The sequence below is a fragment of the Garra rufa genome, unplaced genomic scaffold, assembly GCF_049309525.1.
Source record: "Garra rufa unplaced genomic scaffold, GarRuf1.0 hap1_unplaced_002, whole genome shotgun sequence".
NCBI lineage: Eukaryota > Metazoa > Chordata > Actinopteri > Cypriniformes > Cyprinidae > Garra > Garra rufa.
In genome coordinates, this window is record NW_027394277.1 from 11,038,813 (window position 1) to 11,062,967 (window position 24,155).

General features: G+C 37.7%; 17 non-coding genes across 17 annotated transcripts; all 17 read right to left on the bottom strand.

The window, feature by feature from the left end:
- Positions 1 to 6,240: 6,240 nt before the first annotated feature.
- Positions 6,241 to 6,359, bottom strand: LOC141307458 (5S ribosomal RNA). The gene has a single exon (XR_012346412.1). It is a non-coding gene; the product is annotated as a 5S ribosomal RNA (ribosomal RNA).
- An 84-nt stretch (positions 6,360 to 6,443) lies between these two features.
- Positions 6,444 to 6,562, bottom strand: LOC141305453 (5S ribosomal RNA). Its single transcript, XR_012344419.1, has one exon. It is a non-coding gene; the product is annotated as a 5S ribosomal RNA (ribosomal RNA).
- Positions 6,563 to 6,646: 84 nt separating this feature from the next.
- LOC141306658 (5S ribosomal RNA) lies at positions 6,647 to 6,765 on the bottom strand. The gene has a single exon (XR_012345615.1). It is a non-coding gene; the product is annotated as a 5S ribosomal RNA (ribosomal RNA).
- Positions 6,766 to 6,849: 84 nt separating this feature from the next.
- LOC141307492 (5S ribosomal RNA) lies at positions 6,850 to 6,968 on the bottom strand. The gene has a single exon (XR_012346445.1). It is a non-coding gene; the product is annotated as a 5S ribosomal RNA (ribosomal RNA).
- Positions 6,969 to 7,718: 750 nt separating this feature from the next.
- Positions 7,719 to 7,837, bottom strand: LOC141307601 (5S ribosomal RNA). The gene has a single exon (XR_012346554.1). It is a non-coding gene; the product is annotated as a 5S ribosomal RNA (ribosomal RNA).
- A 1,527-nt stretch (positions 7,838 to 9,364) lies between these two features.
- Positions 9,365 to 9,483, bottom strand: LOC141307526 (5S ribosomal RNA). Its single transcript, XR_012346479.1, has one exon. It is a non-coding gene; the product is annotated as a 5S ribosomal RNA (ribosomal RNA).
- An 84-nt stretch (positions 9,484 to 9,567) lies between these two features.
- On the bottom strand, positions 9,568 to 9,686 carry LOC141305561 (5S ribosomal RNA). Its single transcript, XR_012344525.1, has one exon. It is a non-coding gene; the product is annotated as a 5S ribosomal RNA (ribosomal RNA).
- Positions 9,687 to 9,770: 84 nt separating this feature from the next.
- On the bottom strand, positions 9,771 to 9,889 carry LOC141306512 (5S ribosomal RNA). Its single transcript, XR_012345470.1, has one exon. It is a non-coding gene; the product is annotated as a 5S ribosomal RNA (ribosomal RNA).
- Positions 9,890 to 15,647: 5,758 nt separating this feature from the next.
- Positions 15,648 to 15,766, bottom strand: LOC141307408 (5S ribosomal RNA). Its single transcript, XR_012346361.1, has one exon. It is a non-coding gene; the product is annotated as a 5S ribosomal RNA (ribosomal RNA).
- Positions 15,767 to 17,293: 1,527 nt separating this feature from the next.
- Positions 17,294 to 17,412, bottom strand: LOC141306955 (5S ribosomal RNA). The gene has a single exon (XR_012345911.1). It is a non-coding gene; the product is annotated as a 5S ribosomal RNA (ribosomal RNA).
- A 1,518-nt stretch (positions 17,413 to 18,930) lies between these two features.
- LOC141306627 (5S ribosomal RNA) lies at positions 18,931 to 19,049 on the bottom strand. Its single transcript, XR_012345586.1, has one exon. It is a non-coding gene; the product is annotated as a 5S ribosomal RNA (ribosomal RNA).
- Positions 19,050 to 19,133: 84 nt separating this feature from the next.
- Positions 19,134 to 19,252, bottom strand: LOC141307409 (5S ribosomal RNA). The gene has a single exon (XR_012346362.1). It is a non-coding gene; the product is annotated as a 5S ribosomal RNA (ribosomal RNA).
- Positions 19,253 to 21,640: 2,388 nt separating this feature from the next.
- LOC141307648 (5S ribosomal RNA) lies at positions 21,641 to 21,759 on the bottom strand. The gene has a single exon (XR_012346599.1). It is a non-coding gene; the product is annotated as a 5S ribosomal RNA (ribosomal RNA).
- Positions 21,760 to 21,843: 84 nt separating this feature from the next.
- Positions 21,844 to 21,962, bottom strand: LOC141305876 (5S ribosomal RNA). Its single transcript, XR_012344839.1, has one exon. It is a non-coding gene; the product is annotated as a 5S ribosomal RNA (ribosomal RNA).
- Positions 21,963 to 22,046: 84 nt separating this feature from the next.
- LOC141307023 (5S ribosomal RNA) lies at positions 22,047 to 22,165 on the bottom strand. The gene has a single exon (XR_012345978.1). It is a non-coding gene; the product is annotated as a 5S ribosomal RNA (ribosomal RNA).
- A 1,527-nt stretch (positions 22,166 to 23,692) lies between these two features.
- LOC141306628 (5S ribosomal RNA) lies at positions 23,693 to 23,811 on the bottom strand. The gene has a single exon (XR_012345587.1). It is a non-coding gene; the product is annotated as a 5S ribosomal RNA (ribosomal RNA).
- Positions 23,812 to 23,895: 84 nt separating this feature from the next.
- On the bottom strand, positions 23,896 to 24,014 carry LOC141307410 (5S ribosomal RNA). The gene has a single exon (XR_012346363.1). It is a non-coding gene; the product is annotated as a 5S ribosomal RNA (ribosomal RNA).
- Positions 24,015 to 24,155: the final 141 nt, after the last annotated feature.

Sequence of the window (24,155 nt, forward strand, 5' to 3'; positions counted from 1 at the left end):
TTTCACTCTGTCCAGAAGTATAGAGTAGTTTTTTTTGAACATATCATCTTGTGCTAAATCAATGTGAATACCTAAATATTTAAACCCATTACTACACAGTGTTAGTGGTTTAACTATATATTTTAACTCATTTGGTATATTAATAGGCAATGCTTCACTCTTGTCATAATTCAATTTGTAGCCAGATGTATCACTGTATTCCTGAAAAACTTGTAACAAGGGTGTAAGAGAAGATTGTGGACTAGTCAGATATATCAACAGATCATCTGCATAAAGGGAAAGTTTGTGTTCGTTAGAGCCAATTTTAATTCCTTTTATATTGGTATGGGATCTAATAGCAATAGCAAGGGGTTCGACAGCCAATGCAAATAATAGGGGAGATATAGGGCAGCCTTGCCTACAACCTCTAGACAATGTAAAAGTGCTTGACATAATACCATTGGTGTATATTTGTGCTTTAGGAGAGTTAAATATAGTTTTTAAATATCCAATGAACTTAGACTCAAAACTCATGGCTTCTAAAGTTGCGAAGATAAAAGTAGGCTCAATCCTGTCAAAAGCCTTTTCGGCGTCCATAGACAGAATAAACATTGATAGTTTCTGCTTTTGAGCGATATTAATTATGTGTAATAGCCTTCTAACATTGTCAGAGCCTTGTCTATTCTTAACGAATCCTGTCTGATCTGGATGTATTACTTTAGGTATAACAGTTTCCAATCTTAGGGCAAACAGTTTGGTCAGAATTTTGTAGTCAGCATTAAGGAGGCTTAGCGGCCTATAAGACCCACATTTTTGTCTGTCTTTCCCCACTTTAGGAAGTAACGTTATTGTTGCCAATTCCAGGGAATGCGGCAGGGACCCTCTCTCAAGTGACTCTCTAATCATGTTAGTTAAAGGGGTTAATAATATGTTTGAAAAGGATTTGAAATACTCTACTGGAAAACCGTCTGGTCCAGGGGTCTTGTTAATTCCCAAAGCGTCAATAGCTTTAAGTACCTCATTTTCGGTTATATCTGAATTTAATAATTTATTATCTTCCTCACTGATCTTAGGTAACTGTATTTTATCTAAAAAGAATTTAGCATTGGTATTTCCCTGACTATGATCAGTTTTGTATAAGGTTTCATAAAAATCCTTAAATAAAATATTAATTTCTTTAGGGTCATGTATATGTCTTCCGTCATTTGATTGTATCGAGTGAATATATCGATCTGATTCTTCTTTTTTAATTTGTCATGACAATAATCTGCTAGTTTTATCTCCAAATTCGTAGTAATGATATTTTGTTCTGGCCATAATAGATTCAACCTTCTGGGTGCACATGTTATTATATAAGACCCGTTTTTGAGTAAGTTGCATCAAACATTCCTCATTATTAGTCATTGAATGTTCTAATTCCAGTGATCTTATTTCTTTTTCTAACTCTACTAAAACAGTTCTCTTTTCCTTTGATTTATAAGACCCAAATGAAAGAATTTGTCCTCTCATAAATGCTTTAAGTGCCTCCCATATAACTGAATGTGAGGCTGAGTTAGCATTAGCCTCAAGAAAAATTTGAATCTGGGTGGACATATGCCGGATAAAGTCTGGGTCCTTTAACATGTACGTTCTAAATCTCCAGTTTTTGGAATAGGGTAAAATCACTTTTGTTTCCCACATAAGCTTAATAGGGTTATGATCAGAGATGGATGCAGGGAGGTAAATACAGTCCTTCACTTGGTGGGCTAATGATTTTGATGCTAAGAAGAAATCTATTCTTGAGTGAACATTATGCACATTTGAATAGAATGAATAGTCAGTTTGCTCTGGATAGAGATTGCGCCAAACGTCATACAGCCCCAAGTCCGTCATGCCTTGACTCAAAATATTTGCTGCTTTTGACTTAAGGATTTTTTTTGAAGATCTGTCCTTCAAAGGATCTAGAACTAGATTAAAGTCACCTCCAAAAATGCAGTTGCCTTCAACAGTAGCTAATCGTAATATTAGTTTGCTAAAAAAAATTGGATCATCATGGTTCGGACCATAAACATTTACCAAGGTAATATGTTCTCTGTTCAACTCACATTCGACAATTACATATCTCCCAGTGTTATCAGAGTGTGTGTTGATCAAATTAAATTGTAATTTTTTGTGGATTAGTAATGCTACACCCCTACCACTAGATGAGAATGATGAGTAATAGACCTGGCCAACCCATTCTCTCCTGAGTTTTCTATGCTCCTGATTGGTAAGATGAGTCTCCTGAATAAAAGCTATATCAGTGTTAACCCTTTTCAAATATGAAAGTACCTTTTTTCTTTTAATTGGATTATTTAAACCCCTAACATTCCAAGATACACAATTTAGGATACTAGCCATTCAATATGATCTCGAAAATAATAGGGGGGAGAACTCCACACACTAAACTTTCTATCACCTCTAAATGATATAAATGAAGGGGGTAAGTCTTGTTGCATGAAAAAATAGGGAATAAAATAAAAGTTAACCATTCAAAAAATGTTGACATAAAACAACACAACAACAACAAAGAAAAAGAAATAGAGAAAAAAAAAAGGGGGGGGGGGAGGCAAAATAGATTGCCTTATTACTAACCTTTGCTACCGAACTTGTAGCTAACGCTGACCAGCCATATATTCACCGATTCAGCATATGAATATTCCCTCTTCAATATTATGTGAGTAAAATGAAAGTGTATAACATATATAAAACAAGTATTAATATATTCTATTGGCATTAAACTTATTTATGAGCCAGAACTGAACAAACAGTTAAGCTATTAATACAAGTATTAAGCTACTTTGCGTACTAGAGGAACCGTCAACAACAGTAAACTGAAATCTGAAAACAATAAAACATCCTGTTACTTGTTGTGGTCTTCCTCTATATGAAGGCCATTAGAATAATAGTGTCTCAATTCTCATTCAGGAGTGGGATCTTCTGTGTCCTTGCTAAGGGAGTCAATATAATTCTTGACCTCTGATGGCGTGGAAAAGATCTTTGCTTTGCCTCTGTGAAGGATCCGAAGTTTGGAAGGGTATGCAAAGGAGTACTCAATTTCCCGATCTCTCAGCATTCGCTTCACATCCGTGTAAGCTTTCCGAGCATTCTGCAGCTCCGCGCTAAAATCAGGGAAGAAATGAATGCGCCGGTTGTTAAAGTATACCTCCTTACGTTCTCTCGCAAGTTGAAGGATTCTCTGTTTCTCTCTGAAGTTCAGGAGTTTCGCCACGATTATCCTTGGGGTCGCTCTGTTCGACGAAATGTTTCCCGTTCTGTGCGCTCTCTCAATTATCGGAGGAGACGGAAAGTTTTCGGCGCCAAGGATCTCAGGGATTATGCGTTCCAAAAACGAGACCATGTTTCCTCCTTCGGACTTTTCCGGCAGGTTAACAATACGGATATTAGATCTCCTGCTTCTGTTCTCCAGATCTTGCACTTTATCTTTTAGGTAGGAGACATCTTTCTCCAGACGACTAACTGTCGAGCGAGTCTCTTAAGTCATCCTCCGTGGCGCTTACTCTAGTTTCCACCTCAGCCATCTGTTCGGATAATGTTGACATAGAGGTTTCGATGCGGGTCAATTTAGCCTGAATGTCATTGGTCATCCTGTCAATTTGTTTGCTAATGTCCTCCTTACTGGCTTTGATCTCCTTCCACAAAGTCTGTAATGATATTTCGCCTTCCACATCTTCGGCCATACTTGCTACCGTGTTGAGGTCGATCACTCTGGGCGTGATGTCTATTGGTTGTGTTTTACTTCCTTTTCGTCGCAAATTGTAATTTGCCATAAACAACAGAGACTTAATATATTCACTGTTCTTACCGTTAGGGAGATTGATGAAGGATTTTCAGCGAATAATATGGCTAGTCAGAGGAGCCCGCTAAAGCACGTCAACCTTCGCCGCCTGCATCACGTGACTCCAGAGGGCACTTTTCTATCTGTAAACATAAAGTACAGCTATTTATGACTCTGTATCTCTAAACAGCCATAAGTAATCATAATTATAGCAATATTACATTGTATTTACATTGTATATAATCCTTATCCATACACATAAATTAAAACAGTACAATGTATTTTCATTTGAGTTTATTAGTTTGCTCATGAATCTAGCTGCATAACTTACCTTCTGACACAACTCATGCCACCTTTTTTGTCGGGGAGCAGGTCTATTCCCCTGCCTAGATGGCCAAACTCCTGTTCGGGCAAAACTCTCCAGACGCGCAAGCCATTCAGCATCGCTCATGCCTTTGTGTGACTTAGCTGAAGCCATGTCGCTGCCTGAAACAATACAGAACATACAGTATGACACTAACTGTCATTTTAGCCCAGCAGCACAGTATTAACACTTCTATTATGTTCATTTCATGTTAGCTAGTTTTGTGTTCCTGGTCCAAAATGACTGCCATATTGCAGCAGATTATAAATTCATAATAATACATATTTAATTTTATGATAGATCTTTTATATTTATATATCTTTGTATATATAAATATATATATATATATACATACACACACACGTGTATAAATGTTTTATATACATACATACATACATACATACATATATAATATATATATAATGCATAGATTATGATATGGGCATGTGCCTGAACTCAACTTTATACATTTATTGTATATACCACTCTCTTCTAATGGCTGGTCATTTTTGACCAGAACCATAGCAGGTGTATAAAGTTAAAGAAAACACCAACATTATCCACATTTATTTTGTTTGTTGTGGACAAAGTTATGGAGCCTCATGACAATCGGATTAAATAAACTACGTTTTTCAGAGAGAAAACTTGTAAATAAGGCACACAGTAGGAGGGTTAACAACAGCATAAAACTATTTACAGTTAACGTTCTTCTGCGGTAATAAAACATCGAAATATCCAGCTGACTGAATTCTGACATATGAGGTAATCATAGACTAATTTTTCAGAGCTAATCTTGCTATTCGTAAAATATAAAAATGTAACATTTTCATTAGCAAAATATACCAGACATACCTGAGCGGAGATTGGATGGAATATGCTTATTGGAGCAAAAAAGGACTACGCGTGCGGTGATTGGTGTGCGATTTTTATTGGACGATCGAAAAATGGAAAAATGGAAAATGGAATAACTTAATCCAAAGTTTCCAGGTGGTGAATGGAAAGGTGAGCTCTAAGATTAGCAACTCCTCAATCCAACAGTTTGGTGACTGTCCGTTGTTTGTAATGCTGCTCTCTTATGCAGTTCTACTTCCTGCTTCCTGTCATGTGTCTAGTCACATGACAGGCCAACCATCCATTTATGAAAGACACATACACTTAAAATGTTAAGAGTAATAAAATGGCCTAAAAAACATGTAAAACACTTAAAACTCTATAATACATTTAAATGATTGTAATAAATAGAGCGGTAAAACACGTCTTTCTAAAAACCAGCATATTATATAAATAGTGAAGAAAAGGCAAAAGCTTACAGCACCTGAAATCTATTTGAACCAATCTTCTTTTATGTCTCTTTCTTTTAACCACTAGTCATCTCTCACAGTTAAATCTGACCCCATTTTAGTCTTGTAACTCGGCTGATTACAGCACCTGGTACTCCCTGGCGGTCTCCCATCCAAGTGTAACAATCGGCCTTATCAGCCGAGTTACAAGACTAAAATGGGGTCAGATTTAACTGTGAGAGATGACTAGTGGTTAAAAGAATGAGACAAAAGAAGATTGGTTCAAATAGATTTGGTGTATTTACAAGGTTCACATAAAAGACTTTAAAACAACACGATAAAACTAGGTAAACTCTGTTAAAAGAATACAGTTCATTTGTCCATACCCTAAAACAGTCCAAGAATCCCAGTGTGTTGATAAGTCCAACGTGAGTGTCCACCAGTGCATGTACAATCAACAGAAAGTTTAATCCAAAGTTTGCAGGTGGTGAATGGAAAGGTGAGCTCTAAGATTAGCAACTCCTCAATCCAACAGTTTGGTGACTGTCCGTTGTTTGTAATGCTGCTCTCTTATGCAGTTCTACTTCCTGCTTCCTGTCATGTGTCTAGTCACATGACAGGCCAACCATCCATTTATGAAAGACACATACACTTGAAATGTTAAGAGTAATAAAATGGCCTAAAAAACATGTAAAACACTTAAAACTCTATAATACATTTAAATGATTGTAATAAATAGAGCGCTAAAACGCGTCTTTCTAAAAGCCAGCATATTATATAAATAGTGAAGAAAAGGCAAAAGCTTACAGCACCTGGTATTCCCAGGCGGTCTCCCATCCAAGTACTAAACAGGCCCGACGCGGCTTAGCTTCCGAGATCAGACGAGATCGGGCGCTCTCAGCGCGGTATGGCCGTAAGAGAGGATTGCTCCAAAAAGTGGGCTATTTAAAGATCAGCCTCCGTAAAAGCCAGCATATTATATAAATAGTGAAGAAAAGGCAAAAGCTTACAGCACCTGGTATTCCCAGGCGGTCTCCCACCCAAGTACTAACCAGGCCCGACGCTGCTTAGCTTCCGAGATCAGACGAGATCGGGCGCTCTCAGCGCGGTATGGCCATAAGCGATGGCTGCTCCAAAAAGTGGGCTATTTAAAGATCAGCCTCCGTAAAAGCCAGCATATTATATAAATAGTGAAGAAAAGGCAAAAGCTTACAGCACCTGGTATTCACAGGCGGTCTCCCATCCAAGTACTAACCAGGCCCGACGCTGCTTAGCTTCCGAGATCAGACGAGATCGGGCGCTCTCAGCGCGGTATGGCCGTAAGAGAGGGTTGCTCCAAAAAGTGGGCTATTTAAAGATCAGCCTCCGTAAAAGCCAGCATATTATATAAATAGTGAAGAAAAGGCAAAAGCTTATAGCACCTGGTATTCCCAGGCGGTCTCCCACCCAAGTACTAACCAGGCCCGACGCTGCTTAGCTTCCGAGATCAGACGACATCGGGCGCTCTCAGCGCGGTATGGCCATAAGCGATGGCTGCTCCAAAAAGTGGGCTATTTAAAGATCAGCCTCCGTAAAAGCCAGCATATTATATAAATAGTGAAGAAAAGGCAAAAGCTTACAGCACCTGGTATTTCCTGGCGGTCTCCCATCCAAGTGTAACAATCGGCCTTATCAGCCGAGTTACAAGACTAAAATGGGGTCAGATTTAACTGTGAGAGATGACAAGTGGTTAAAAGAATGAGACATAAAAGAAGATTGGTTCAAATAGATTTGGTGTATTTACAAGGTTCACATAAAAGACTTTAAAACAACACGATAAAACTAGGTAAACTCTGTTAAAAGAATACAGTTAATTTGTCCATACCCTAAAACAGTCCAAGAATCCCAGTGTGTTGATAAGTCCAACGTGAGTGTCCACCAGTGGATGTACAATCCACAGAAAGTTTAATCCAAAGTTTCCAGGTGGTGAATGGAAAGGTGAGCTCTAAGATTAGCAACTCCTCAATCCAACAGTTTGGTGACTGTCCGTTGTTTGTAATGCTGCTCTCTTATGCAGTTCTACTTCCTGCTTCCTGTCATGTGTCTAGTCACATGACAGGCCAACCATCCATTTATGAAAGACACATACACTTAAAATGTTAAGAGTAATAAAATGGCCTAAAAAACATGTCAAACACTTAAAACTCTATAATACATTTAAATGATTGTAATAAATAGAGCGGTAAAACACGTCTTTCTAAAAGCCAGCATATTATATAAATAGTGAAGAAAAGGCATAAGCTTACAGCACCTGGTATTCCCAGGCGGTCTCCCATCCAAGTACTAAACATGCCCGACGCGGCTTAGCTTCCGAGATCAGACGAGATCGGGCGCTCTCAGCGCGGTATGGCCGTAAGCGAGGATTGCTCTAAAAAGTGGGCTATTTAAAGATCAGCCTCCGTAAAAGCCAGCATATTATATAAATAGTGAAGAAAAGGCAAAAGCTTACAGCACCTGGTATTTCCTGGCGGTCTCCCATCCAAGTGTAACAATCGGCCTTATCAGCTGAGTTACAAGACTAAAATGGGGTCAGATTTAACTGTGAGAGATGACAAGTGGTTAAAAGAATGAGACATAAAAGAAGATTAGTTCAAATAGATTTGGTGTATTTACAAGGTTCACATAAAAGACTTTAAAACAACACGATAAAACTAGGTAAACTCTGTTAAAAGAATACAGTTCATTTGTCCATACCTTAAAACAGTCCAAGAATCCCAGTGTGTTGATAAGTCCAACGTGAGTGTCCACCAGTGCATGTACAATCCACAGAAAGTTTAATCCAAAGTTTGCAGGTGGTGAATGGAAAGGTGAGCTCTAAGATTAGCAACTCCTCAATCCAACAGTTTGGTGACTGTCCTTTGTTTGGAATGCTGCTCTCTTATGCAGTTCTACTTCCTGCTTCCTGTCATGTGTCTGGTCACATGACAGGCCAACCATCCATTTATGTAAGACACATACACTTAAAATGTTAAGAGTAATAAAATGGCCTAAAAAACATGTAAAACACTTAAAACTCTATAATACATTTAAATGATTGTAATAAATAGAGCGGTAAAACACGTCTTTCTAAAAACCAGCATATTATATAAATAGTGAAGAAAAGGCAAAAGCTTACAGCACCTGAAATCTATTTGAACCAATCTTCTTTTATGTCTCTTTCTTTTAACCACTAGTCATCTCTCACAGTTAAATCTGACCCAATTTTAGTCTTGTAACTCGGCTGATTACAGCACCTGGTACTCCCTGGCGGTCTCCCATCCAAGTGTAACAATCGGCATTATCAGCCGAGTTACAAGACTAAAATGGGGTCAGATTTAACTGTGAGAGATGACTAGTGGTTAAAAGAATGAGACAAAAGAAGATTGGTTCAAATTGATTTGGTGTATTTACAAGGTTCACATAAAAGACTTTAAAACAACACGATAAAACTAGGTAAACTCTGTTAAAAGAATACAGTTCATTTGTCCATACCCTAAAACAGTCCAAGAATCCCAGTGTGTTGATAAGTCCAACGTGAGTGTCCACCAGTGCATGTACAATCAACAGAAAGTTTAATCCAAAGTTTGCAGGTGGTGAATGGAAAGGTGAGCTCTAAGATTAGCAACTCCTCAATCCAACAGTTTGGTGACTGTCCGTTGTTTGTAATGCTGCTCTCTTATGCAGTTCTACTTCCTGCTTCCTGTCATGTGTCTAGTCACATGACAGGCTAACCATCCATTTATGAAAGACACATACACTTAAAATGTTAAGAGTAATAAAATGGCCTAAAAAACATGTAAAACACTTAAAACTCCATAATACATTTAAATGATTGTAATAAATAGAGCGCTAAAACACGTCTTTCTAAAAGCCAGCATATTATATAAATAGTGAAGAAAAGGCAAAAGCTTACAGCACCTGGTATTCCCAGGCGGTCTCCCATCCAAGTACTAAACAGGCCCGACGCGGCTTAGCTTCCGAGATCAGACAAGATCGGGCGCTCTCAGCGCGGTATGGCCGTAAGCGAGGATTGCTCCAAAAAGTGGGCTATTTAAAGATCAGCCTCCGTAAAAGCCAGCATATTATATAAATAGTAAAGAAAAGGCAAAAGCTTACAGCACCTGGTATTCCCAGGAGGTCTCCCATCCAAGTACTAACCAGGCCCGACGCGGCTTAGCTTCCGAGATCAGACGAGATCGGGCGCTCTCAGCGCGGTATGGCCGTAAGCGAGGATTGCTCCAAAAAGTGGGCTATTTAAAGATCAGCCTCCGTAAAAGCCAGCATATTATATAAATAGTAAAGAAAAGGCAAAAGCTTACAGCACCTGGTATTCCCAGGAGGTCTCCCATCCAAGTACTAACCAGGCCCCACGCGGCTTAGCTTCCGAGATCAGACGAGATCGGGCGCTCTCAGCGCGGTATGGCCGTAAGCGAGGATTGCTCCAAAAAGTGGGCTATTTAAAGATCAGCCTCCGTAAAAGCCAGCATATTATATAAATAGTGAAGAAAAGGCAAAAGCTTACAGCACCTGGTATTGCCAGGCGGTCTCCCACCCAAGTACTAACCAGGCCCGACGCTGCTTAGCTTCCGAGATCAGACGAGATCGGGCGCTCTTTTTTTTTTTTTTTTTTTTTTTTTTATTATTATTTTTTTATTTAAAAAAACATATTACATCACAAAAAGTACAAAATACATTTCACATTTTTTACATATGCAGACATGTACATTAATTCATTCATATTTCTGCCATTTCCATTGCAAACTATTTTCTGAATACTCTACCAATGTGTTTCCTTTTACAAACGTTTCAATAAAATCATCCTCTCTGTCACTCATTAGAAAATATTTCCATATTAAATTCACAGAGTTTTCAATTTTGTTTTTAAACAAAACCCATACATCAACTTTCCTTTTTTCATATTTTGATACATTTCTTCTTAGCCATATTACATTCTTTGCAATTGTTGTCAATAAAGTAAAGACATTCACATTACAACCTTTACCATTGTACCCAAATAAAACCATTTTTTCCCAAGCATTTTGTGTCATATTCTCATTATATTTTTCTTTCAGCATGGATTTTACAATTTTTTTCATTCTTCCCATAAAATCATCCAATTCTTCACAATAAAAAAATAGATGTAATAGACCTTCATCACTTTTCATGCATACCTTACACCTTGCATCTTTTTCTATCCCAATTTTACACAACCTCATTTCTGTTAAAATACCATTATGTCTTAATAAGAAATTAAAATCTTCTAAAATTGGATCCATATATTTCATTCCCACATTTTTCCAAATATCTATTTCATCTACATCATATCTTTCTTTCCAATAGCTGTTTGCCACAGGTTTAGCAAAAGCCCTTTCCCTAAAAACCAAATAAAAATCTTTTACTTTACATTCAAAAAAACACTTATTTTCACCATTTGTCTTTTTTAAATATAGCTCAGGCATGCCTTCATTCTCATCCTTTTCATTTTTTTCAATCCTTTCCACCCATCCTTTTGGTATTGCTTTCTTTAATTCATCAAACTGTTTTATCAGTGTTCCTTTTGTCACATTCCTTTCTATTTCAAAAATTGCATCCATAATTGCTTGTACTGGAAGATAACCATTTATTACTTCATATAAAATGTCTTTGACTTGTCTTACTCCTCCATCCCACCATTTCTTATAGTAAATTACATTCCCTTCATTTGTAACATTCGAGTTTAAAAACAGAGGTTGTTCTAACAGTTGCATTCTTCCTTTTGGTAAAATTAATACTTTATCTAAGAAAGATGACCAGGTTTCTAAAACTTCTTTATAAAAATTTGGTAGACCCATTAACATATATTTTTTTGTCTTCATCCACAGTGCGTTCCATCCCATGCTAAAATTACTAAATTTCTTTAAAAAATATTCCATTACATTTTTCCACATTGCCTTTCTCTTAACATCCATAAACCTTTTCACCAATTTAACTCTTAATGTTTTCATTCTTAACATTGGATCTAATAGCCCTAGTCCTCCTACATCAGTTCCACCAATAAGCGTATCATATGCAATTTTTGCTCTTCCCTTTCCCCATAAAAAATTTAAAACACTTTCTTTTATTCTTTTAAAAAACTCATAAGGCAATGGAGTTACACTCAGCACATACCAAATCTTAGAAAGCATTAAAGCATTTATCACTAATACCTTTCCCTTTAATGTTAAATTTCTTAATTTCCAAAATCTCAATATTTGTTCCATTCCTTTTAATGCTCCCTCCCAATTAAAAACATCAGCTTTATTAAAATCCATACCCATCCAAATTCCTAAAAGTTTTATATGTTCTCCTTCTTCTTTAAAATGCATGTGCTGAGGTAATGTTTCCACATTCCCAATTCTCATACACAAGCTCTTTTCAATATTGACCTTAGCTCCAGACCCTTTACAATATTTCTCCACAATCCCCATTGCCTTAACAACACTTTGAATGTCTTCAACCAACAATGTTGTGTCATCTGCGTATTGGTAGATTGGCTCCTGTATATTACTTCCCTCTATTCTAATACCCTTTATCTCTGTATCTGCTTTTATTGCTAATCCCAAAGGTTCTGCTACTAGTGAATAAAGTAAAGCAGATAAAGGACATCCTTGCCTTATAGACCTTGTTAGTTGAAAACATTCTGATAAAAACCCATTGCATTTAATACACGTAAAAATATTAGAATAAAAGATCATAATCCACTTTCTAAAATTTTTCCCAAATCCAAATTCTTTGATAACATTTAGTAAATATCCATGCTCCACTCTATCAAAGGCTTTTTCTAAATCCAAACTTATTAAATATCCCTTCTTATTTTTTTCCTTCATATAAAACATTGTGTCTCTTATACTTTGAACAATATCTAGAATATCTTTATCTTGTATTCCATATGCCTGGGTAGTACTTATGATTTTAGGTAAAACTGTCCTTAATCTATTTGCTAACACCTTTGCTAAAATTTTGAAATCTGTATTTAGCATTGTTAAAGGCCTGTAATTCTTAAGATCATTAGGATTTCCTCTTTTTTTATAAATCATTTTAATCATTCCTATCTTCATTCTTTCACTTAACTCCTCTTTTTTAAAAATCTCATCATATACTTCTTTTAAAATTGGGACTAATATTTCTCTAAAATTCTTATAAAACTCGTTTGTTAACCCATCTATACCTGGGCTCTTTCCCAACGTTAACTGCTTTATTGCTGTGTCAATTTCCTCTTCTGTTATCTCATCATCACATAAAACCTTATCTTCCGTAGAGACCTTTACTTTTATTTGATTTAAAAAGAAATCTTCTTCTATTTTATCAACCCCTTGTCTCTTAAACATGTCTTCATAAAAATTCTTAATTACCAATAAAATCTCTTTTGTTCCTTGCTTTATGTCTCCATTTTTATCTAACACCTCCTTCATTAAATCTGCTCTTTGTCTATTTTTTTCTAAATCAAAAAAAAATTTTGTGCATCTTTCCCCCTCCACAACATATTTTGCTTTACTTCTAATGATCGCCCCCTTACATTTTTCATCTTCAATTTCCCTTAATTTTTCTCGTAAAATTAAGATTTTACCTATGTCTTCTTCATTTAGATTTTGCTCCTGTCTTTTTTCTTCTTTATCTATCTCTTTTCTTATCTCAGTTTCCTTTCTGATGTTAGCTTTTTTTAACAATTTACAAAATTGTATTGATAAACTCTTTATATCCAATTTCACGTTATCCCACCATATTCTTTTCTCTTCTGCGTAAATCTTATTTAATTTACTAACTTCTAATAGTTGTTTAATTCTTTCTTTGTAAGATTCTTCTTTTAAAATTGTTGCATTTAAGACCCACACTCCTGATCCTCTCTCCACTCTTACACAATCTAAAGTCATACATAAAAGAAAATGATCACTATACCCTACTTCCTTATAAAATACATTTAGGATATTTCCCTCCATTTCCTCCTTACATAAAACGTAATCAATTCTACTTTGTTTTATCTTATTCATTACCACTTGCACTCTTGAAAATTTTCTCTTTTTCCTATTTCTTTCCCTCCATATATCTATTAGATTACATTCCTTCATTATTTTCACCAATTCCTCTCTCCCTTTGTCTGTCTTAAAAACCATTTCACTTGCCAAATCCAATTCTGTAAAGACAGTATTGAAATCACCCATTAAAATAACATTCTGCCATGTTTTTAAATTAATATTCACTTTTTTAAAAAAATCTACTTTTCCCTTTTCTTCATTTGGTGCATGAATATTATAGATAATAAAAAACTCTTTTCCTTTTTCTATTTTCACCGCCATACTTTTTCCCACTCCATCATCCAATATTACTTGTTCTTTTTCACATACTCCTCTTTTAATTAGAACTGCAACCCCACAACCTACTTTATCATTTCCATTATTAAAATATATATTTCCATCCCATTTTGTTTCAAACCTTTTAACACTTTCATTTTTCCAATTTGTTTCCTGCAACACAATGACATCTGTATTTTTACATAAAACCTTCATCTTTTCAAATTTCTCCATATTCAGCAAACCCCTAGCATTCCATGACACAATTTTTAAAAACATAAAAAAACATACATTGAAAAATAAATCACAAAAACCAAACATTTTTTTTCTATTCTCCCTCCTCCTCCTCCATTAATGCTTGAAATCTATTTTCCCATAAAGTTTTTTCTTTACTCTGTTCTTTTTTTTTCTCAAGTCTCTTCTTCTTAGCAACTTCTAGATTTGGTATTACCTTAGTGATCCGTCTTCTTATAGTCTCTCTTCTATCCATTCTGAAGTCCATTTTCTCCCCTTCTTTCTTCTCCTCAGTTCTCTCTTTCTTTTCTTCCTCGTTACCTTTTGCATGTTGTTCCTCCATTTCTTCCAGTGCTCCTTGTGATATATTCAGTGGTGTCCATATTCCTTCGTCCATTGCTGCTTCTTGTCCATCCTCTTCCATCTCCTGATTCTTCTCATTGGTCTTTTTATTCCCTTCATTTTCTTTTGCAGTCTCTCCAGCATTTCCAAGTTCCGTCTCTTCCACCATTTGCCCACCCACATCTTCCAAATCTGTATTTTGCGTTCCATCCAAATCTGCTATCCAACACTCACATCTTGCCATCACTTTTCTGCACTCCGGGCACTTCACCGCATCACAGTCCCTTGCGAAATGCCCCTGTTCATCGCACTGATAGCACTTGAACTCTGGGCAGTTTTTGAACACGTGTCCAGGATTCATGCACAATCGACAGGTTTTAACCTGCCGATCATGCATAATCCGGAAGTACTGCGATCCTTCCTCCGTGTCAAATTTTGTGCTGTATGGCAAGGATATGACTTCTTTTGGGAATTTCACCCTTAGGTACCTTGTACCGTCTGCTATATCGGTGCCCGGATACATTCTTCTTTTGATTTCAGATGCAGGTGTCACTCCCCAATTATGTAATTTTTCCAAAATATCAGAATCAGCAATGTAGGCGGGCAAATGTATGAAAGAAACAACATACTCTCTTGTTTGTAATTTCCTTATCTCACACAGTTTTCCTTTTATCATCAAAAAATCCTCCAAGTCCTCGCATACATCCGTATTCGTCAGTGTGATTTCATACTCCTTTCCATGTCTGGGTCTCACTGCCAGTATCTTCCCCCCTCCAACTTTTCCGTTCACTGCTTTAATTATATCTTCAGCCCTCGCATCTCTCAGTTCTGTCAAATCCACTATCACTGTAGCCTCTTTCGAGTAAATCCTCTTATTATAATCCATACGTAGATGTCCAACTTGTTGTCCTTTATCCATTCCTTTGTTCAGTAACTCTCGTCTTTCTCCTGTCATATCCGTACCGTTAGCTGGTAATCCATCCATTGTAAAAAGTGCGTGAAGAGAAAAAAAAAAAAAAAAACTACTCCCCAGACAGCAAACTGCTGCTGGGAAGTGTGAAAACTAACAAAAACTCACTCAAAAATAAAAAATCTTAATTAACAAAACCCACTAAACAAAACAAAAAATAAGGTGAGCCTCTCTCACCAACTGCTTCCTAATGCTGCCACGTCACTTCCTGAACTGCTCAGTAGCGCCCTCAGGTGGCGGTATGGCCGTAAGCGAGGGTTGCTCCAAAAAGTGGGCTATTTAAAGATCAGCCTCCGTAAAAGCCAGCATATTATATAAATAGTGAAGAAAAGGCAAAAGCTTACAGCACCTGGTATTGCCAGGCGGTCTCCCACCCAAGTACTAACCAGGCCCGACGCTGCTTAGCTTCCGAGATCAGACGAGATCGGGCGCTCTCAGCGCGGTATGGCCATAAGCGATGGCTGCTCCAAAAAGTGGGCTATTTAAAGATCAGCCTCCGTAAAAGCCAGCATATTATATAAATAGTGAAGAAAAGGCAAAAGCTTACAGCACCTGGTATTTCCTGGCGGTCTCCAATCCAAGTGTAACAATCGGCCTTATCAGCCGAGTTACAAGACTAAAATGGGGTCAGATTTAACTGTGAGAGATGACTAGTGGTTAAAAGAATGAGACAAAAGAAGATTGGTTCAAATAGATTTGGTGTATTTACAAGGTTCACATAAAAGACTTTAAAACAACACGATAAAACTAGGTAAACTCTGTTAAAAGAATACAGTTCATTTGTCCAAACCCTAAAACAGTCCAAGAATCCCAGTGTGTTGATAAGTCCAACGTGAGTGTCCACCAGTGCATGTACAATCAACAGAAAGTTTAATCCAAAGTTTGCAGGTGGTGAATGGAAAGGTGAGCTCTAAGATTAGCAACTCCTCAATCCAACAGTTTGGTGACTGTCCGTTGTTTGTAATGCTGCTCTCTTATGCAGTTCTACTTCCTGCTTCCTGTCATGTGTCTAGTCACATGACAGGCCAACCATCCATTTATGAAAGACACATACACTTAAAATGTTAAGAGTAATAAAATGGCCTAAAAAACATGTAAAACACTTAAAACTCTATAATACATTTAAATGATTGTAATAAATAGAGCGGTAAAACACGTCTTTCTAAAAACCAGCATATTATATAAATAGTGAAGAAAAGGCAAAAGCTTACAGCACCTGAAATCTATTTGAACCAATCTTCTTTTATGTCTCTTTCTTTTAACCACTAGTCATCTCTCACAGTTAAATCTGACCCCATTTTAGTCTTGTAACTCGGCTGATTACAGCACCTGGTACTCCCTGGCGGTCTCCCATCCAAGTGTAACAATCGGCCTTATCAGCCGAGTTACAAGACTAAAATGGGATCAGATTTAACTGTGAGAGATGACTAGTGGTTAAAAGAATGAGACATAAAAGAAGATTGGTTTAAATAGATTTGGTGTATTTACAAGGTTCACATAAAAGACTTTAAAACAACACGATAAAACTAGGTAAACTCTGTTAAAAGAATACAGTTCATTTGTCCATACCCTAAAACAGTCCAAGAATCCCAGTGTGTTGATAAGTCCAACGTGAGTGTCCACCAGTGCATGTACAATCAACAGAAAGTTTAATCCAAAGTTTGCAGGTGGTGAATGGAAAGGTGAGCTCTAAGATTAGCAACTCCTCAATCCAACAGTTTGGTGACTGTCCGTTGTTTGTAATGCTGCTCTCTTATGCAGTTCTACTTCCTGCTTCCTGTCATGTGTCTAGTCACATAACAGGCCAACCATCCATTTATGAAAGACACATACACTTAAAATGTTAAGAGTAATAAAATGGCCTAAAAAACATGTAAAACACTTAAAACTCTATAATACATTTAAATGATTGTAATAAATAGAGCGCTAAAACACGTCTTTCTAAAAGCCAGCATATTATATAAATAGTGAAGAAAAGGCAAAAGCTTACAGCACCTGGTATTCCCAGGCGGTCTCCCATCCAAGTACTAACCAGGCCCCACGCGGCTTAGCTTCCGAGATCAGACGAGATCGGGCGCTCTCAGCGCGGTATGGCCATAAGCGATGGCTGCTCCAAAAAGTGGGCTATTTAAAGATCAGCCTCCGTAAAAGCCAGCATATTATATAAATAGTGAAGAAAAGGCAAAAGCTTACAGCACCTGGTATTTCCTGGCGGTCTCCAATCCAAGTGTAACAATCGGCCTTATCAGCCGAGTTACAAGACTAAAATGGGGTCAGATTTAACTGTGAGAGATGACTAGTGGTTAAAAGAATGAGACAAAAGAAGATTGGTTCAAATAGATTTGGTGTATTTACAAGGTTCACATAAAAGACTTTAAAACAACACGATAAAACTAGGTAAACTCTGTTAAAAGAATACAGTTCATTTGTCCAAACCCTAAAACAGTCCAAGAATCCCAGTGTGTTGATAAGTCCAACGTGAGTGTCCACCAGTGCATGTACAATCAACAGAAAGTTTAATCCAAAGTTTGCAGGTGGTGAATGGAAAGGTGAGCTCTAAGATTAGCAACTCCTCAATCCAACAGTTTGGTGACTGTTTGTAATGCTGCTCTCTTATGCAGTTCTACTTCCTGCTTCCTGTCATGTGTCTAGTCACATGACAGGCCAACCATCCATTTATGAAAGACACATACACTTAAAATGTTAAGAGTAATAAAATGGCCTAAAAAACATGTAAAACACTTAAAACTCTATAATACATTTAAATGATTGTAATAAATAGAGCGGTAAAACACGTCTTTCTAAAAACCAGCATATTATATAAATAGTGAAGAAAAGGCAAAAGCTTACAGCACCTGAAATCTATTTGAACCAATCTTCTTTTATGTCTCTTTCTTTTAACCACTAGTCATCTCTCACAGTTAAATCTGACCCCATTTTAGTCTTGTAACTCGGCTGATTACAGCACCTGGTACTCCCTGGCGGTCTCCCATCCAAGTGTAACAATCGGCCTTATCAGCCGAGTTACAAGACTAAAATGGGGTCAGATTTAACTGTGAGAGATGACTAGTGGTTAAAAGAATGAGACAAAAGAAGATTGGTTCAAATAGATTTGGTGTATTTACAAGGTTCACATAAAAGACTTTAAAACAACACGATAAAACTAGGTAAACTCTGTTAAAAGAATACAGTTCATTTGTCCAAACCCTAAAACAGTCCAAGAATCCCAGTGTGTTGATAAGTCCAACGTGAGTGTCCACCAGTGCATGTACAATCAACAGAAAGTTTAATCCAAAGTTTGCAGGTGGTGAATGGAAAGGTGAGCTCTAAGATTAGCAACTCCTCAATCCAACAGTTTGGTGACTGTCCGTTGTTTGTAATGCTGCTCTCTTATGCAGTTCTACTTCCTGCTTCCTGTCATGTGTCTAGTCACATAACAGGCCAACCATCCATTTATGAAAGACACATACACTTAAAATGTTAAGAGTAATAAAATGGCCTAAAAAACATGTAAAACACTTAAAACTCTATAATACATTTAAATGATTGTAATAAATAGAGCGCTAAAACACGTCTTTCTAAAAGCCAGCATATTATATAAATAGTGAAGAAAAGGCAAAAGCTTACAGCACCTGGTATTCCCAGGCGGTCTCCCATCCAAGTACTAACCAGGCCCCACGCGGCTTAGCTTCCGAGATCAGACGAGATCGGGCGCTCTCAGCGCGGTATGGCCGTAAGCGAGGGTTGCTCCAAAAAGTGGGCTATTTAAAGATCAGCCTCCGTAAAAGCCAGCATATTATATAAATAGTGAAGAAAAGGCAAAAGCTTACAGCACCTGGTATTGCCAGGCGGTCTCCCACCCAAGTACTAACCAGGCCCGACGCTGCTTAGCTTCCGAGATCAGACGAGATCGGGCGCTCTCAGCGCGGTATGGCCATAAGCGATGGCTGCTCCAAAAAGTGGGCTATTTAAAGATCAGCCTCCGTAAAAGCCAGCATATTATATAAATAGTGAAGAAAAGGCAAAAGCTTACAGCACCTGGTATTTCCTGGCGGTCTCCAATCCAAGTGTAACAATCGGCCTTATCAGCCGAGTTACAAGACTAAAATGGGGTCAGATTTAACTGTGAGAGATGACTAGTGGTTAAAAGAATGAGACATAAAAGAAGATTAGTTCAAATAGATTTGGTGTATTTACAAGGTTCACATAAAAGACTTTAAAACAACACGATAAAACTAGGTAAACTCTGTTAAAAGAATACAGTTCATTTGTCCATACCTTAAAACAGTCCAAGAATCCCAGTGTGTTGATAAGTCCAACGTGAGTGTCCACCAGTGCATGTACAATCAACAGAAAGTTTAATCCAAAGTTTGCAGGTGGTGAATGGAAAGGTGAGCTCTAAGATTAGCAACTCCTCAATCCAACAGTTTGGTGACTGTCCGTTGTTTGTAATGCTGCTCTCTTATGCAGTTCTACTTCCTGCTTCCTGTCATGTGTCTAGTCACATGACAGGCCAACCATCCATTTATGAAAGACACATACACTTAAAATGTTAAGAGTAATAAAATGGCCTAAAAAACATGTAAAACACTTAAAACTCTATAATACATTTAAATGATTGTAATAAATAGAGCGGTAAAACACGTCTTTCTAAAAACCAGCATATTATATAAATAGTGAAGAAAAGGCAAAAGCTTACAGCACCTGAAATCTATTTGAACCAATCTTCTTTTATGTCTCTTTCTTTTAACCACTAGTCATCTCTCACAGTTAAATCTGACCCCATTTTAGTCTTGTAACTCGGCTGATTACAGCACCTGGTACTCCCTGGCGGTCTCCCATCCAAGTGTAACAATCGGCCTTATCAGCCGAGTTACAAGACTAAAATGGGGTCAGATTTAACTGTGAGAGATGACTAGTGGTTAAAAGAATGAGACAAAAGAAGATTGGTTCAAATAGATTTGGTGTATTTACAAGGTTCACATAAAAGACTTTAAAACAACACGATAAAACTAGGTAAACTCTGTTAAAAGAATACAGTTCATTTGTCCAAACCCTAAAACAGTCCAAGAATCCCAGTGTGTTGATAAGTCCAACGTGAGTGTCCACCAGTGCATGTACAATCAACAGAAAGTTTAATCCAAAGTTTGCAGGTGGTGAATGGAAAGGTGAGCTCTAAGATTAGCAACTCCTCAATCCAACAGTTTGGTGACTGTCCATTGTTTGTAATGCTGCTCTCTTATGCAGTTCTACTTCCTGCTTCCTGTCATGTGTCTAGTCACATGACAGGCCAACCATCCATTTATGAAAGACACATACACTTAAAATGTTAAGAGTAATAAAATGGCCTAAAAAACATGTAAAACACTTAAAACTCTATAATACATTTAAATGATTGTAATAAATAGAGCGGTAAAACACGTCTTTCTAAAAACCAGCATATTATATAAATAGTGAAGAAAAGGCAAAAGCTTACAGCACCTGAAATCTATTTGAACCAATCTTCTTTTATGTCTCTTTCTTTTAACCACTAGTCATCTCTCACAGTTAAATCTGACCCCATTTTAGTCTTGTAACTCGGCTGATTACAGCACCTGGTACTCCCTGGCGGTCTCCCATCCAAGTGTAACAATCGGCCTTATCAGCCGAGTTACAAGACTAAAATGGGGTCAGATTTAACTGTGAGAGATGACTAGTGGTTAAAAGAATGAGACAAAAGAAGATTGGTTCAAATAGATTTGGTGTATTTACAAGGTTCACATAAAAGACTTTAAAACAACACGATAAAACTAGGTAAACTCTGTTAAAAGAATACAGTTCATTTGTCCATAACCTAAAACAGTCCAAGAATCCCAGTGTGTTGATAAGTCCAACGTGAGTGTCCACCAGTGCATGTACAATCAACAGAAAGTTTAATCCAAAGTTTGCAGGTGGTGAATGGAAAGGTGAGCTCTAAGATTAGCAACTCCTCAATCCAACAGTTTGGTGACTGTCCGTTGTTTGTAATGCTGCTCTCTTATGCAGTTCTACTTCCTGCTTCCTGTCATGTGTCTAGTCACATAACAGGCCAACCATCCATTTATGAAAGACACATACACTTAAAATGTTAAGAGTAATAAAATGGCCTAAAAAACATGTAAAACACTTAAAACTCTATAATACATTTAAATGATTGTAATAAATAGAGCGCTAAAACACGTCTTTCTAAAAGCCAGCATATTATATAAATAGTGTATGGCCGTAAGCGAGGATTGCTCCAAAAAGTGGGCTATTTAAAGATCAGCCTCCGTAAAAGCCAGCATATTATATAAATAGTGAAGAAAAGGTAAAAGCTTACAGCACCTGGTATTCCCAGGAGGTCTCCCATCCAAGTACTAACCAGGCCCCACGCGGCTTAGCTTCCGAGATGAGACGAGATCGGGCGCTCTCAGCGCGGTATGGCCGTAAGCGAGGGTTGCTCCAAAAAGTGGGCTATTTAAAGATCAGCCTCCGTAAAAGCCAGCATATTATATATATAGTGAAGAAAAGGCAAAAGCTTACAGCACCTGGTATTCCCAGGCGGTCTCCCATCCAAGTACTAACCAGGCCCGACGCTGCTTAGCTTCCGAGATCAGACGAGATCGGGCGCTCTCAGCGCGGTATGGCCGTAAGCAAGGGTTGCTCCAAAAAGTGGGCTATTTAAAGATCAGCCTCCGTAAAAGCCAGCATATTATATAAATAGTGAAGAAAAGGCAAAAGCTTACAGCACCTGGTATTCCCAGGCGGTCTCCCACTCAAGTACTAACCAGGCCCGACGCTGCTTAGCTTCCGAGATCAGACGAGATCAGGCGCTCTCAGCGCGGTATGGCCATAAGCGATGGCTGCTCCAAAAAGTGGGCTATTTAAAGATCAGCCTCCGTAAAAGCCAGCATATTATATAAATAGTGAAGAAAAGGCAAAAGCTTACAGCACCTGGTATTTCCTGGCGGTCTCCAATCCAAGTGTAACAATCGGCCTTATCAGCCGAGTTACAAGACTAAAATGGGGTCAGATTTAACTGTGAGAGATGACTAGTGGTTAAAAGAATGAGACAAAAGAAGATTGGTTCAAATAGATTTGGTGTATTTACAAGGTTCACATAAAAGACTTTAAAACAACACGATAAAACTAGGTAAACTCTGTTAAAAGAATACAGTTCATTTGTCCAAACCCTAAAACAGTCCAAGAATCCCAGTGTGTTGATAAGTCCAACGTGAGTGTCCACCAGTGCATGTACAATCAACAGAAAGTTTAATCCAAAGTTTGCAGGTGGTGAATGGAAAGGTGAGCTCTAAGATTAGCAACTCCTCAATCCAACAGTTTGGTGACTGTCCGTTGTTTGTAATGCTGCTCTCTTATGCAGTTCTACTTCCTGCTTCCTGTCATGTGTCTAGTCACATGACAGGCCAACCATCCATTTATGAAAGACACATACACTTAAAATGTTAAGAGTAATAAAATGGCCTAAAAAACATGTAAAACACTTAAAACTCTATAATACATTTAAATGATTGTAATAAATAGAGCGGTAAAACACGTCTTTCTAAAAACCAGCATATTATATAAATAGTGAAGAAAAGGCAAAAGCTTACAGCACCTGAAATCTATTTGAACCAATCTTCTTTTATGTCTCTTTCTTTTAACCACTAGTCATCTCTCACAGTTAAATCTGACCCCATTTTAGGCTTGTAACTCGGCTGATTACAGCACCTGGTACTCCCTGGCGGTCTCCCATCCAAGTGTAACAATCGGCCTTATCAACCGAGTTACAAGACTAAAATGGGATCAGATTTAACTGTGAGAGATGACTAGTGGTTAAAAGAATGAGACATAAAAGAAGATTGGTTTAAATAGATTTGGTGTATTTACAAGGTTCACATAAAAGACTTTAAAACAACACGATAAAACTAGGTAAACTCTGTTAAAAGAATACAGTTCATTTGTCCATACCCTAAAACAGTCCAAGAATCCCAGTGTGTTGATAAGTCCAACGTGAGTGTCCACCAGTGCATGTACAATCAACAGAAAGTTTAATCCAAAGTTTGCAGGTGGTGAATGGAAAGGTGAGCTCTAAGATTAGCAACTCCTCAATCCAACAGTTTGGTGACTGTCCGTTGTTTGTAATGCTGATCTCTTATGCAGTTCTACTTCCTGCTTCCTGTCATGTGTCTAGTCACATAACAGGCCAACCATCCATTTATGAAAGACACATACACTTAAAATGTTAAGAGTAATAAAATGGCCTAAAAAACATGTAAAACACTTAAAACTCTATAATACATTTAAATGATTGTAATAAATAGAGCGCTAAAACACGTCTTTCTAAAAGCCAGCATATTATATAAATAGTGAAGAAAAGGCAAAAGCTTACAGCACCTGGTATTCCCAGGCGGTCTCCCATCCAAGTACTAACCAGGCCCCACGCGGCTTAGCTTCCGAGATCAGACGAGATCGGGCGCTCTCAGCGCGGTATGGCCGTAAGCGAGGGTTGCTCCAAAAAGTGGGCTATTTAAAGATCAGCCTCCGTAAAAGCCAGCATATTATATAAATAGTGAAGAAAAGGCAAAAGCTTACAGCACCTGGTATTGCCAGGCGGTCTCCCACCCAAGTACTAACCAGGCCCGACGCTGCTTAGCTTCCGAGATCAGACGAGATCGGGCGCTCTCAGCGCGGTATGGCCATAAGCGATGGCTGCTCCAAAAAGTGGGCTATTTAAAGATCAGCCTCCGTAAAAGCCAGCATATTATATAAATAGTGAAGAAAAGGCAAAAGCTTACAGCACCTGGTATTTCCTGGCGGTCTCCAATCCAAGTGTAACAATCGGCCT